Source organism: Pituophis catenifer, unplaced genomic scaffold, assembly GCF_029215685.1.
Source record: "Pituophis catenifer annectens isolate HBS135680 unplaced genomic scaffold, rPitCat1.0.hap2 SCAF_4, whole genome shotgun sequence".
NCBI classification, from domain to species: Eukaryota; Metazoa; Chordata; class Lepidosauria; order Squamata; family Colubridae; genus Pituophis; species Pituophis catenifer.
In genome coordinates this window covers 60,608,891-60,623,892 of record NW_027256884.1, presented here as the reverse complement: position 1 = coordinate 60,623,892, position 15,002 = coordinate 60,608,891, and the positions used below count along the sequence as shown (strand labels likewise).

The following is a 15,002-nucleotide window of genomic DNA, read 5'->3' as shown; positions in this document are numbered from 1 at the left end:
ATTTCGCTAATCCCGAAGGGTGATACAGATGCCAGACTGATACAAAACTATAGCCCTATAATCTTTGTTAAACATAGATTATAAAATATTTGCTACTATTATTGCCAACAGATTAAAGAAAACTTTGAACGACTATATAAACTTAGATCAAAACGGATTTCTTCTAAATAGACAAATCAGGAATTATTTAAGAATAATAATGGAAAGTTTAGAATATTATGAAGCCCACCCGGAGAAACAAGCAGCCTTTGTCTTCTTGCATGCCCAAAAGGCATTTGATAACCTCAATTGGCAATTTATGATTCAATCATAAAATGAATTTTGGCACTAAATTTGAGAATATTATAATGGCAATATATTCGATACAAAAAGCAAAAATTATAATTAATGGAGAAAATACCCAAACTTTAAATATAGAGAAAGGAGTTTGACAAGGTTGTCCTCTATCTCCACTGCACTTCATACTGTCACTAGAAGTATTACTAGAACGAATCAGACAAAATTCAGAAATAAAAGGATTGAAAACCAGAAATGAAGGATTGCAAGCATTTGTAGATGATTTGGCTTTTATTATCGAAAAACCAATAGAAAAAGGACAAATACTAATTAAGGAATTAGAAAGATATGGAGCTGTAGCAGGACTGAAAATCAATAGACAGAAAACGAAAATTCTAGTGAAAAACTTAACAGAACTACAAATAACAGAATTGGAAAGAATACTTGGACTCCAAACAACAAGAAAAATCAAATACTTATGTATATGGTTGACAGCGCATTGCAAATCGATATAGGAGAATTAACTATAACAAACTATTACAACAAACAAAAAAAAATTTAGAACTATGGACTAACATGCAACTGTCACTTTTAGGAAGAATAGCAGCCATAAAAATGTCTATACTACCAAAATTTCTATATTTGTTCCAGACCATCCCAGTTAAATTAGAAAAGACCTTTTTTAATGACCTCAATAAAACAATAACAAAATTTATCTGGCAGGGGAAAAAACGTAGAATAAAAATGAGATTACTACAAGATACAAAGAGCAGAGGAGGATTTAGATTGCCAAACTGGGAATTATATTATAGTGCAGCAACATTAGTTTGGTTAAAAGATTGGATCAATTTGAAGAATAAAAGAATACTATAGAAGGTCACGACCTGCAGAGAGGATGGCATGCCTTTCTGTGGGAAACAGGACATACAAAACAACAATACTTTCACAGACAACTGATTAGAGATTCGCTAATAAATAATTGGATTAAAGTTAAAAAGAAACACTACATAAAAATCCCAATTTGGCTATCCACAATGGAAGCGATGATCCACCCAAACAATTTAGATTTGAATAAATCTAACCATGGAACCAAGATAATCATGGAAAGTTAAAAACAATACAGGACCTCCAAGAACAAGGGCTACGAGTTGAGTGGTGGGCTTATTTCCAATTACAAAACCGATATAAACAAGATATTGGAAGATTATGGAATATATCTTAAACCACAACAACTAGACAAAATTTTACTAGGACCAGACAAAAAAAATATTACTAAAATTTATAAATACCTTCTGAAAGTAGAACTGGAGGAAGAAGTAGTGAAAGGATGCATGATTGCATGGGGTCAAAATATCGGACACAACATAAAACTATCAGATTGGGAGAACATATGGAACAGAAACCATAAACTAACAAAATCAGCAGCATATAAACAAAATACACATAAAATGTTCTACAAGTGGCACTTACCCCCTTCGAGATTAGCGAAAATGTACCCTAAAATGAGCCCCATATGTTGGAAATGTAAAAAGAAAGAGGGAACATACTATTATATGCGGTAGTCCTGTTCTGAGGCTTGAAAATATTGGCTAAAAATTAAAGATTGGCTACAGGAAATTACCAATGAACAATTAGACTTAGAACTGGAACTCTTCCTATTGGGGATCTTAAATATATATATATATATATATCTCAGTAGAATCTCATCTACTCGGTTCTGGGCTTTTTTCTTTTCTAACACCTAGCAAGCTCTCACTGCTAGGTGGGAGACCTAAATAGATCCATTTCTAGCTCGTTAGCTGTCATCAGTAGGCCACACCCATCTCCTCCCTGTAAAGGCACAGTATCAATTTTCTTACTTCTTCATAGGGTTTATGTGTGTTTTTCTTCTAGACAGGTTTTCCCTACGTAGCCAAGGTTTTTTTGTAGCTCCAGCTCAGTAGAATCTCATCTACTCGGTTCTGGGCTTTTTTCTTTTCTAACACCTAGCAAGCTCTCACTGCTAGGTGGGAGACCTAAATAGATCCATTTCTAGCTCGTTAGCTGTCATCAGTAGGCCACACCCATCTCCTCCCTGTAAAGGCACAGTATCAATTTTCTTACTTCTTCGTAGGGTTTATGTGTGTTTTTCTTCTAGCCAGGTTTTCCCTACGTAGCCAAGGTTTTTTTGTAGCTCCAGCTCAGTAGAATATATATATATATAGAATATATATATACATATATATATATGTGTGTGTGTGTGTGTGTGTGTGAAGGGCACAAAATATCTAGCACTACACATATTAACTGCTGCCAGGATTGCCTATGCTCAATGTTGGAAACAGCCATGTACACCTGCAGAGAAACTGGTCATACAAAAGGTCATGAATTGTGCAGAAATGGACAAATTAATGCTGAGTTTAAAAAATAAAGAGACATCGATATTTTACAATGTGTGGGAATAGTGGTATAACTTGATACAATGGAGATAGATTGAAGATAGATAGTTATTAATTATAAGTAATAGATAAAATAAGAATGTAAATACTCACAATTTAATTTTTGTAAATAATGCACAAATTATTGTCACAAGAAAAACACCACAATTAGCTGTTCTTGAGTGAAATAATTTTTTTATGTTTTTAATGTAATAAAAGTTTAATAAAGTGTTTACAAAAAGACCTTGACTATGTGTCAGATTGGTCTAACAAGTGGCAACTTCAAATCATAGTGTTTGCAAACACTAGCAAAAAAGGCCATTCAAAAGTGTTGGGGACTTTCACAAGGAATGGACTGAGGCTGGAGTCAGTGCATCAAGAGCCACCACACACAGACGGATCCTGGACATGGGCTTCAAATATCGTATTCCTCTTGTCAAGCCGCTCCTGAACAACAAACAACGTCAGAAGCATCTTACCTGGGCTAAAGAAAAAAAGAACTGGTCTGTTGCTCAGTGGTCCAAAGTCCTCTTTTCTGATGAGAGCAACTTTTGCATCTCATTTGGAAACCAAGGACCCAGAGTCTGGAGGAAGAATGGAGAGGCACACACTGCAAGATGCTTGAAGTCCAATGTGAAGTTTCCACAGCCTGTGTTGATTTGGGGAGCCATGTCATCTGCTGATGTTGGTCCACTGTGCTTCATTAAGTCCAGGGTCAACACAGCTGTCTACCAGGAGATTTTGGAGCACTTCATGCTTCCTTCTACAGACGAGCTTTATGGGGATGCTGACTTCATTTTCCAGCAGGACTTGGCACCTGCCCACACTGCCAAAAGTACCAAAACCTGGTTCAATGACCATGGGATTACTGTGCTTGATTGGCCAGAAAACTCGCCTGACCTGAACCCCATAAAGAATCTATGGGGCATTGCCAAGAAAAAGATGAGAGACATGAGATTGAACAATGCAAAAGAGCTGAAGGCCGCTATTGAAGCATCCTGGTCTTCCATAACATCTTAGTAGTGCCAAAGGCTGATATCATCCATGCCATGCCGCATTGAGGCAGTAATTGATGCAAAAGGGGCCCAAACCAAGTACTGAGTACATATGCATGCTTATACTTTTCAGAGGTCCGATATTGTTCTATGTACAATCCTTGTTTTATTGATTTCATGTAATCTAATTTTCTGAGATTGTGAATTTGGGGTTTTCATGAGCTGTAAGCCATAATCATCAAAAGTATGACAAATCAAGGCTTGAACTATCTCGCTTTGCATGTAATAAGTCTATCTCATATATTAGTTTCACCTTTTAAGTTGCATTACTGAAATAAATGAACTTTTGCATGATATTCTAATTTTTTGAGTTTCACCTGTATATACCGTTATAATATATTCTCTTAATCTAAATATTTTATTTATATTTAACATAAATAGGTACCTAGTTTCCTTTCCACAATTTATATCTTCCCATTTGTTTCCATATTCCTTTACCTTCCTAATTTAACCATTGTTAAATTAGTTGTTAGTTTAAATAATGTTAGTTTAAATAATGTTAGTTTTCTTTTGTCCCCCCCCTTTCATCCCCCGCTTTCTCCTCCAACCATTTATACCATTTCTCCCAGACTACAATAAATAGTATTCTGTTTCATCTTTTTCTTGTATCCCCTTTGTGAGCTTATTTCCGCACACCATAATTTTTCTAATCACCTTGTCTTCTGATGGTATGTCATTGTTTTTCCAGTTTTGGGCAAAAACTGTTCGTGCTGAGGTAATTATGTGAATAATTAAGTATCTTATTTCTTTTTCATATGACCCAGTAATTATTCCCAGTAAGAAAGTTTCTGGCCTCATTTTGATTTATAATTTCTTCTATCTGTGATTTAATTATTTGCCAAAATTGTTTTGCCTTATGGCAGGACCACCACATGTGATAATAAGTTTTTTTTTTTTTTGATGTTTACATTTCCAACATTGTGGGGAGGTATTTGGAAACATCTTTGGCAATCTAGCAGGTGGGAGATGCCACCTATAAAATATTTTATACATATTTTCTTTATAGGGTACAGAGTTTGTTAGTTTGTAATTTATATTCCATAATTTCTCCCATTTATCTAATTCAATATTGTATCCAAATTTTTTCACCCAAATTATCATATTTTCTTTAACTACCTCTTCTTCCAATTTGTATCTTAATAAATAGTTATAGTTTTTTTTATCAATTTATCCTCTGTTCCATGAAGAATTTTATCTAATTCATATGTTCCCTTTTGAAATCCAAATTGTGCCAAATCTGTCTTGAATCTAGATTTTATTTGCATATAGGGCCACCAATCAATGTCTGTACCCAATTCTTTCAATTCCTGTCTTGCTCTTAATTCCCCTTGATTATTCAACAGATCTTTGTAAGTTTTCATTTTGCCAATATCTAAAGCATTTGGGTAAATTTGTGCCTCCATAGTGGATAACCATTCTGGAATTTTATCATAATGGTTCTTTTTTATCCCCTGCCATGTTTGTAGCAATGCTTTTCTGATCAAATGTCTTTGGAAATATCCGTGCTGTCTACTTTTTCCCTCCCAAAGGAAAGCATGCCATCCTCTTTGTAGATCGTACCCCTCTAATGATAATATTCTTTTGTTTTTTAGTTCCATCCAATCTTTAATCCATATCAATGAAGTTGCTTTGTAATATATTTCTCAGACTGGGAGTGCTAATCCTCCTCTCTCCCTCATGTCTTGTAAATGTTTTAGTTTGATCCTTGCTTTCTTCCCCTGCCAAATGTAATTTGCTATAAGTTTATTAAAATCTTTAAAAAAATTCTTCCCCAATTTTATCGGTATCACTTGGAATAAAAATAACATTCTTGGTAGCACATTCATTTTGATTGAGGCTATCTTCCCAAGAAATGATAACTGTAGTTTGCTCCAGATTTCTAGATCTTTCTTTATCTGTCTTGTTAATTTGTTGTAATTGTCTTCTGTAATCGACGAGCCTTTATTTGTTAGCCATATTCCTAAATATTTTACTTTTTTTGTCATTTGTATACCCATTCTGTCTTCTAATTCTTTCTCTTGTTGTTTTGTGAGGTTTTTCATTAGTGCCTTTGTTTTTTGCCTATTAATTTTGAGTCCTGCTACCTTCCCATATTCTTCTATTTGTGATAACAATTTGGGTCCTGTCGATATTGGCTGCTCTATGATGAAGATCAAGTCATCGGCAAAGGCTTGAAGTTTATATTCCTCTTTTTTAACTTTTAGTCCTTTTATTTCCTTGTCTCTTTTAATTTCATTTAACAGTATCTCTAAGGATAGTATGAACAATAAAGGGGATAAAGGGCATCCCTGTCTCACTCCTTTTGTTATTATAAATTGTTCAGACATATCTCCATTTATTGTTATTTTTGCTGTTTGAGATAAGTATATTTTCTTTATCATATTTACAAATTTATTGCCGAATTTCATATTTTCTAATTGTAAAATAAGAAATTTCCAATTTAAATTGTTGAAGGCCTTTTGTGCATCCAAGAATATTAGTGGCATTTGTTTGTCTGGGTTTGCTTCATAATATTCCAATACATCAATTATTATTCTCATATTATTTTTTATTTGTCTTTTTGGCAAAAAGCCGTTCTGGTCAGAGTGAATATATTCGTTTATTACTTTTTTTAGTCTTTCCGCAATAATCAATGTGAATAATTTGTAGTCTACATTTAGTTACGATATTGATCTATAATTTTTAATTTGTGATTGGTCTGTCTCCTCTTTTGGGATAAGTGTGATAATGGCTTCCATCCAAGAATTGAGTATTTTGGCCTTCAAAAGTGCATCATTGAAAGTTTCCAGTATAATTTCATCTAGTGGTTGTTGACAACACTTATAAAATTCTGCCGGGATGCCATCTGGACCTGGAGTTTTATTATTTTTCTGTTTTTTCCTTGCCTCCATTAATTCAATCATACTAATTAGCCTATTCAATATTTCCCTGTGTGTCTCTTCTAATTCCCTTAAATCTGATTTATTTAAATATTGTTTAATGTCTTCTTCAAGTATCTCCTCTTGCACATATAGCTTTTGAAAAAAAAATTGCTATTTTTTTTATCCTCATTTCTATAATGTGTCTCTCCTTTCTCATCTTGTAATTGGTGCATCATTCTTTTCTCTTTTTCTTTTTTCAGTTTATACGCCAACGAACATCCCGTTTTATTCACATATTCAAAACAGTTTTGCTTTGCTGACTTAATTTTCCATGCTATCTCTATTTCTGTGATCAAATTAATTTTGTTTTATCAAATTTATTTTTCCTTTGATCGTTTTGAGGATCCTTTTTGTAGGTCAGATTCGCATCTTTAAGCTCTTTTAGCAGATTGTCTCGTTCTTGTTGTTTGTTTTTATTTTTCTTCACCATATATGCAATTGTTAGACCTCTTAGGTATGCTTTTGCTGTATCCCATAGATTTTGAAGAGAAGTTTCCTCTTTTGTGTTTATCCTGAAGAATATGTTCATTTCTTTTTCAATCATCTGAACATATTCGTTATCTTTTAATATTTCTTCATTCATCATCCATCTTTTTCTTGTCCGTTGCCCTTTCCATATTACTTTTACTGGTTTATGATCTGTCCACATATTTGTCATTATTTCCACTTCTACATCTTTTCTAAGTTCTGTCATCATCCATACCATGTCTATCTTAGACCATGATTGCTGTGGGCTAGAATAGAATGTATATTGTTTTTTCTCTTTATTTACCTCCCTCCATGTATCTTGAAGACATAATTCCTGTATCATCTCTTGAAACATATCTGGAAATATCTTTTTCTTAGTTTTGTTTTTCTTGTTACTCTGGTAGTCTTTTTTCACGTCCGTAATTGCATTGAAGTCACCTATTATGCAGATGTTTTCGTATTCTAATTCTTTTACTTTGTCATGTATCTTTTTATAAAATTCATTTTGATTATTATTTGGTGCATAAATTGAAAGCAGTAATATTATTTTTAATTCTGTAATTCTGTTTGTATTTCGATCATTAAGATCCTTCCCTCCTCATCTGTATATATTTGTTTTGTTTTTAAATGTTTTTTGATATAAACTGCTATTCCTCGCTTTTGTTCTGCTAATGAAGTATATAAATTTCCTAGTCTTGGATGTTCTAGCATCTTTCTGTTTCTTAATGTGTACTTCCTGCAAATTTATGGTATCCATTCAATCTTTGTAACTTTGTAAATGTTTGCATTCTTTTTTTTTTTTTAAATTTGATTTATATGCCGCCCTTCTCCAGAGACTCAGGGCGGCTTACAATGCGTTAAGCAATAGCCTTCATACTTTTTGTATATTTATACAAAGTCAGCTTATTGCCCCCACAAACTGGGTCCTCAATTTACCTACCTTAGAAAGGATGGAAGGCTGAGTCAACCTTGAGCCTTGTGAGATTCCTACTTACAGTAATTGCAGACAGCTGGTTTTAATCACAATGCTTTCAGTCTGCTGAGCCACCAGGCCCAGCAGACTGGGCTGGTGGCTCAGCAGCATTTAAACTGCTGGTGCATTTAAACCGTTTATGTTTATTGAAATCATTTTTATTTCTTGCTCCATCCTCGTTCTTATTTGTTCGTTGTCCTTAGTCTTCTTGTATTTCTTGTTACTATTTGTGTTTCTCCTCTCGCTCCCTCCCTATTCATTCTCTTTCCAATCTTCTGTTTTCCTCTTGTTCTCCTTCAATTTTTTCCGTGACATAGTCTTCCTGGCTTTTACTCTCTGATTCCTCCCTGCTTTCTTGATCTTCCTCCAAGGCAAAATGATGTTCAAAAAATTCCTGGGCTTTGTCCAAAGTATCTATCTTAAATTTCTTCTCTTGCCAAGAGATTAGGATACCCTCTGAAACATGATTTTATATTTGTTTAATTGTGATGTGAGAAAATTATAATTTTTTCTCTGGTCTCTTACTCGTCTTGGAATTTGTTTGAGTGTTATTATTTCCTTTCCTTTATATAGTATTGCCTCATCTCTCATTTTTTTATAAATTTCTTTCTTTATTGTTTTTTTTAGTAAATCTAACGTGCACTTCCTTGGCAATTTGTGCCTACATGCATAATTTGTGTGCATTCTGTAAACCTCATTGATGTCCCTTCGTATATCCTCCTTATCTCTTTGTGTTGCTTCTGCCAGGATTTCTGCCATTATCTCTCCTAAATCTTCATCCTTATTTTCTGTGATATTCTGGAACCTAAGATAAAATGATGCCTTCTCCATTTCCAGATGCACAATCAATTCTTCTAGTTCCTTCCTAGTTGTCATCTGTTTTTGTTCCAATGTCTCTATTTTCTTATCTGTTAGTTACATTTTTAATTCCACTTTTTGGATCCTTCGCTCATTCCTAGAAATATTCTGTTGGATTTTTTCTATTTTATCGTCCATTTTTTTTATATTGTCTTTTTTTTCTCCCACCTCAGATTTAAGGTCCTCATGGTTTCTTTTTGTTTCCTCGTAATTATTTGCAATGGTTTCTTGTGTCTTGTTCATTGCCTCCTGGATTATTGCCAACACTGATTGAATATTTTGTATACTGGAAATGGAGCCTGCCTTTTCTTTATCTGCTCCCAACATGCTTTCTATCAACCTTTGCTGTGCTGAGGATGCTGTAAGAGATGCCTGATTTGAGGTTGCTTTCTTATTTATTTTGGTTATCAGTCCCCCGAACCCTATGACATCGAGGACGAAGGCGAGGACAACCCGATGGTGAGTGGACCCATCCATCCTTTCCTTTTCCCCATATGCCTAACAGGCCCCAAAACAGGGGCCCAAGGGACTTTCCAAGCCCTAATAGACTCTGGCAGCACGAGGTGCCTAATTAACCTACCCACAGTTCTAAAATTGGGGATCCGAGCTAAAAAGCTCAAACAACCAATTCGCTTTGGGCAAGTTGATGGGTCCCTAGTGGGGGGAACTTACGCCACACACTTGACTGAACCCATGAGGCTGGAACTAGCAGATCACTGGGAAACGATCCGGTTCATAATAGCCCCCAAGATGACAGACCCAGTCATATTGGGACTCTCGTGGCTGGACAAATGGGGCCCAATCATTTGGTGGCAAGAGGGGACCCACAGGCTGAGGATAGCAAAGGGCCCCCAACCCCTACCCACCCACCCAGGAGAATTCCTCCCCACGCTGAGACTCCAAAGCCGCCTGCCACTGAAGAAGAAAACACCGCCAACACAAGGGCCCTTCCCAGAAAGTACAGCGAAGCAACTGGCAGCCGCACCCGATAGCTCTTGTGATACAGATCAGATCCCAGGGGAGTACCAAGACCTTGCAGAGGTATTCAGCGAGGCCGAGTGTGACATTCTACCCCCCCACCATGAGACCGATTGTGCCATCGAGATTATCCCGGGAGCAAAACTACCCAAACCTAAACTGTATGCCATGACGCCCCGTGAAATGCAGGAAATGCGGAACTACATCGACAAGAACTTACGAAGGGGATTCATTGAGCCAGTAAAACCAAGGATAGCGGCACCGGTCCTTTTTAAAGAGAAAAAGGACGGCTCCATGAGGCTGGTGGTTGATTTTTGAGATATCAACGCAGTTTGCATACACAACTTATATCCCCTCCCCCTCATGAAGGACATGCTAGCCCAACTAGCTAAAGGAAAAGTTTTCACCAAACTAGACCTTCGGGAAGCTTATTACTGAATACGCATCAAGGCAGGAGATGAATGGAAAACAGCATTCAACTGCCCCCTGGGGAGTTTCCAGTTCAAGGTAATGCCCTTTGGACTGCAAGGAGCCCCAGCAGTGTTCATGCAGTTGATAAATGAAGTCCTACATGAGCACCTTTACAAAGGGGTCCTCATCTACCTGGACGATATTCTCATCTACACGGAGACCATAGACGAACACATACCCCTCGTCCGCCAAGTACTGGAAAAACTGCTGAGGGTGAACCTGTATGTCAAACTGTCAAAATGCAACTTCCAGCAATCACGGCTAGACTACCTAGGCTACCGAGTATCAAATGAGGGGATAGAGATGAACCCAGCCAAAGTCCAATCAGTTCTACAATGGCAGCCCCCTCGCTCCCGCAGACAACTGCAAAGCTTCCTAGGGTTCGCAAACTTCTACAGACAATTCATCCCCTCGTTCGCGAGAATTGCCAAACCTTTGACAGACCTCCTAAAGACAGGAAGCCCAATGACGAAACCCCGCCTGGGACAACCCCTACAGTGGGATCTGACCTGCCAACGGGCATTCAAAATGCTAAAAGGTATGTTTGCAAAAGAACCTGTCTTAAAACAGGTTGACCCTGAACAGCCCTTCGTCATCCAAGCAGACGCAAGTGATATGGCAGTGGGGGCCGTGGTACTCCAAAAGAACAGCCAAGGTAATCTACAACCTTGCGCCTACACCTCCGGCAAACTCACCGACACGGAGAGGCGATGGGCGGCGTGGGAGAAGGAAGCATTTGCGGTGAGATGGGCATTGTTGACCTGGCGGCACCTACTAGAGGGAGGCCAGAAACCGTTCAAAGTCTGGACTGATCATAAAAATCTGGAGGCCCTCAAAACCCCACGGAAATTGTCACCCAGGCAAGTCCGGTGGGCTCAATACTTCAATCGTTTCAACTTCGAGCTTAAACACATCCCGGGGGGAGGAATTTCCTGGCTGATGCCCTCTCCCGGATGCCCCAATACAACAGTGAGCGGGAGCAGGTAGTGAATGCCATCATCCCCTCCACCCAAGCAGTGGGTCAGGTGATCACCAGACGGCAACAACGTGACCAGCAGGGCCAACCTGCAAGTGACTTAACTGCAAGACTAAAAAATGAAACAGTGACAGACCACTGGTTCTGAGACAATCAACATCTCTTGACAAAAAGAGATGACCTAGCATGGAAGGGGACAAAGCTCTATGTCCCACAGAGTTTACGCATCCTGATCCTCAAGAGGAGCCACAACGTTAAACCAGCGGGACACTTCAGGTTCCTAAAGACTCTGCACCTAGTACGAAGGCAGTTCTGGTGGCCCCACATGAGAAAAGACGTAGACAGTTATGTAAAAAGTTGCACCATTTGTGCCACAATGAAGAAAAGACCAGGGTGCCCTCCTGGACTGTTGCAACCAGTAGCTGAACTGACAAGACCATGGGAGGAGATTGCGATGGACTCCATAGTAGACCTACCGAGGAGTAGTGAAAATACAGTGATCTGGACTGTAATAGACTTATTCTCCAAACAGGCACACTTCATTCCTTGCAGCGGACTGCCCTCAGCCCGCCAGTTATCCAAACTGTTCCTGAAACATATCTACCGCCTGCATGGAGTCCCCAGGAGAATCATCTCCGACCGAGGGATCCAGTTCACAGCAAAGTTCTGGAGGGAGTTCCTACGATCCATAGGGTCATCCCAGGGGCTCAGCTCAGCATTTCACCCGAGCACCAATGGGGGGGGCGGAGAGACTGAACGCTATGATAGAACAATATTTAAGATGCTACATTGACTACCAGCAGTCCAATTGGGCAGACCTCCTATCTTTTGCAGAGGTCGCGTATAATAATGCTGTCCACAATAGCACGGGGCTAACCCCATTCAAAGTAGTGAGTGGTATGGATTTTGTCCCCATGCCAGAGTACCCGAGGGAGCCCCCTCCCTCAGTCAGCTTGATCGACTGGATGGCAATGTTGAGAGAAACCTGGGAGAATATTAAGAGGGCACTGGCCAAGGTGGCCCAATCCTATAAGAAACAAGCAGACAAGCACCGAACTCCCCAAAGACTATTTCAACTGGGCGAGAAGGTCTACCTTTCCACCAAGTACTTGAGACTTAGACTCCCGAGCAAGAAATTGGGCCCGAAATTTATAGGACCATTCCCTATAGTAAAAATAATCAACCCGGTTACAGTACAACTGCAGTTGCCCCGGCTCCTAGGGAAGATTCACCCCGTTTTCCACAGTAGCCTTCTGAAGCCTGTAGTGGGGTCTACTTTAAGGCTGACACCACGTGATCCCCCCTGGGCCCCTGGTGGTTGGGAGGCCAAACTCACTACGAAGTACAGCGAATTCTTGACTCAAGATGGCACAGAGGTGCCTCCAATACTTAATTAAATGGAAGGGCTACCCATTGTCAGAGGCTTCCTGGGTGAAGAGCTGAAACATCCAAGCTGATTGCCTCATAGCAAAATTCCATGCAGACCACCCGGGCAAGCCTGGAGAGGGGGGATGTGCCCAAGGGGGGGATAATGATACTTAACTTGTTATGTTTTTTTTTTCCTTTGGGGCAGGTCGCGTTGGAGAAATGAAGGGAGAGGGGCCAGATATCAGCGTTCCAATTTATGATTTTCCCCAGCACTGACATGAATGAGAGAAAGAGAAGCCTTGCTTTAATGCTGAGATGAACTTTCACTTAGTTTCCTGCTCCTTGGTAGATAACGTTACTTAGGTGATAGAGTTAGGGGGGAATTCCTGTGACTGGAAAGGGCTTGGGACGGAGAGATGGATCTGCATGATGGCCAATGAGACATTGGGGAATAAAGAGCAAAACGGGAGGAGTTTGGAAGGAGATGCCAGTTCTGGCTGCACCAAGAGTTTAGGAATGACGTAGTTAATTCTTAAATAAAGAAAAGTTTCATCAAAGACTTTGCGTTTGAGAATGAAGTTTATTTGAGATAACACCGAATCCTGACAACTGCTTCTCTTCACCATGGTGGCAAGACAGGGCAAAAACGTAAAATGTGAGGACAGTCGTAAGTTGGAGGACTGGTCAAAAGTGCGAGGACCAGTCAAAAATAACTTTTTCAGCCCTCTGAGTAGTCCATGTGCACAAAAAGGACTACCCAGAGGGCTGAAAAAAGTGATGAAAGTTCAGATATGAGAAAAATGTAACAGAATGTAAAAAATTAATGAAGGAATTTTTTTGTTTTTAATATGAATAAGGGAACATCTATGGATATGGTATGGGATGCTAGTAAAGCATACATGAGAGGAGTATTGATAAATATGAATAATGCATATAGGCGTAGGCAGATGGAAAAAAGGAGGGAGCTAGAAGAAGAGATTAAGAACAAAGAAAGGGTGTTAATACATAACCCAGGGGATGAGAAAATTAAAGAAGAGATTACCCTATTACGAGGGCAATTTAATATGATGCTTTCAGATCAAGTGGCAACCAACTTACAATATGCTAAACATAATACTTTTTGTAATGCAAATAAACCAGGTAGATGGTTGGCATATATGTTGAGGAAAAAACAAAAATCTCGTACCATAGAGAAAATAGAGTATAAAGGTAAAGAGGTCTATCACCAAAATATGATTAAAAAGGCATTTTTAGAATTTTATGCAAGATTGTATACTGCAGATAAAATACAAGGTGTAGATATAGAGAGATATTTGGATAGACAGAATATTCCTATAGTTACAGAGGAACAAAGAGAACGGTTAAACCAATTAATAACAGAGGAGGAGATCCTTTTAGCAATTAAACAATTAAAAACTGGCAAGGCTCCTGGTATGGATGGATTAACTGCTGTGTATTATAAATATTTACAATTGGAAATGGTTGGACCTCTTAAAGAATTGTTTAATAGAATTCAGTTGGGTGAAGGGGTACCACCTTCATGGAAAACAGCCTTTATTTCGTTAATTCCAAAAGAAGATCAAGACTTGACACATCCAAAGAATTATAGACCTATATCATTATTGAATACAGATTATAAAATATTTGCTAAAATATTGGCAAATAGGTTAATGCCAGTAATGCAAAAAATGATTCATGCTGACCAAACTGGTTTTATACAAGGAAGACAAATGAAAAATAATGTAAGACAAATTGTTGATCTATTGGAATATTTGGAAAGGAATAACCAAATCTCAGCGGTGCTTATATTTTTAGATGCAGAAAAAGCTTTTGATCGATTGGATTGGCAATTTTTACTGAGAGTGGTTTATAGGATGCAATTTGGGAATTGCTTTATACAGTCCATAAAAGTAATATATCAGGAACAGACAGCTCAGATAATTGTTAATGGCAGTTTGACGGAAACTTTTAAAATTGAAAAGGGTACAAGGCAGGGATGTCCCTTATCGCCATTATTATTTATATTAACTTTAGAACTGTTGTTGAACAAAATACATAATATAGATGAGATAGAGGGAATTAAAGTTAGAGATTATGAATATAAGGTACGGGCATTTGCAGATGATTTGGTTATGACTTTAACTCACCCAGTGGAATCAGCAAAGGCTATGATGGATATAATTAAACAGTATGGTCAAGTGTCTGTGTTTAAAATAAACGTTGGAAAAACAAAGATGATAG

The 15,002-nt window shown here is 38.1% G+C and overlaps 1 protein-coding gene across 1 annotated transcript in view; it reads right to left on the bottom strand.

Annotated features, from left to right (window-relative positions):
- Positions 1-15,002, bottom strand: part of IL1RAPL1 (interleukin 1 receptor accessory protein like 1) — a 924,197-nt gene that overhangs the window by 483,472 nt on the left and 425,723 nt on the right. The gene's annotated exons all lie outside the window — the stretch shown is intronic.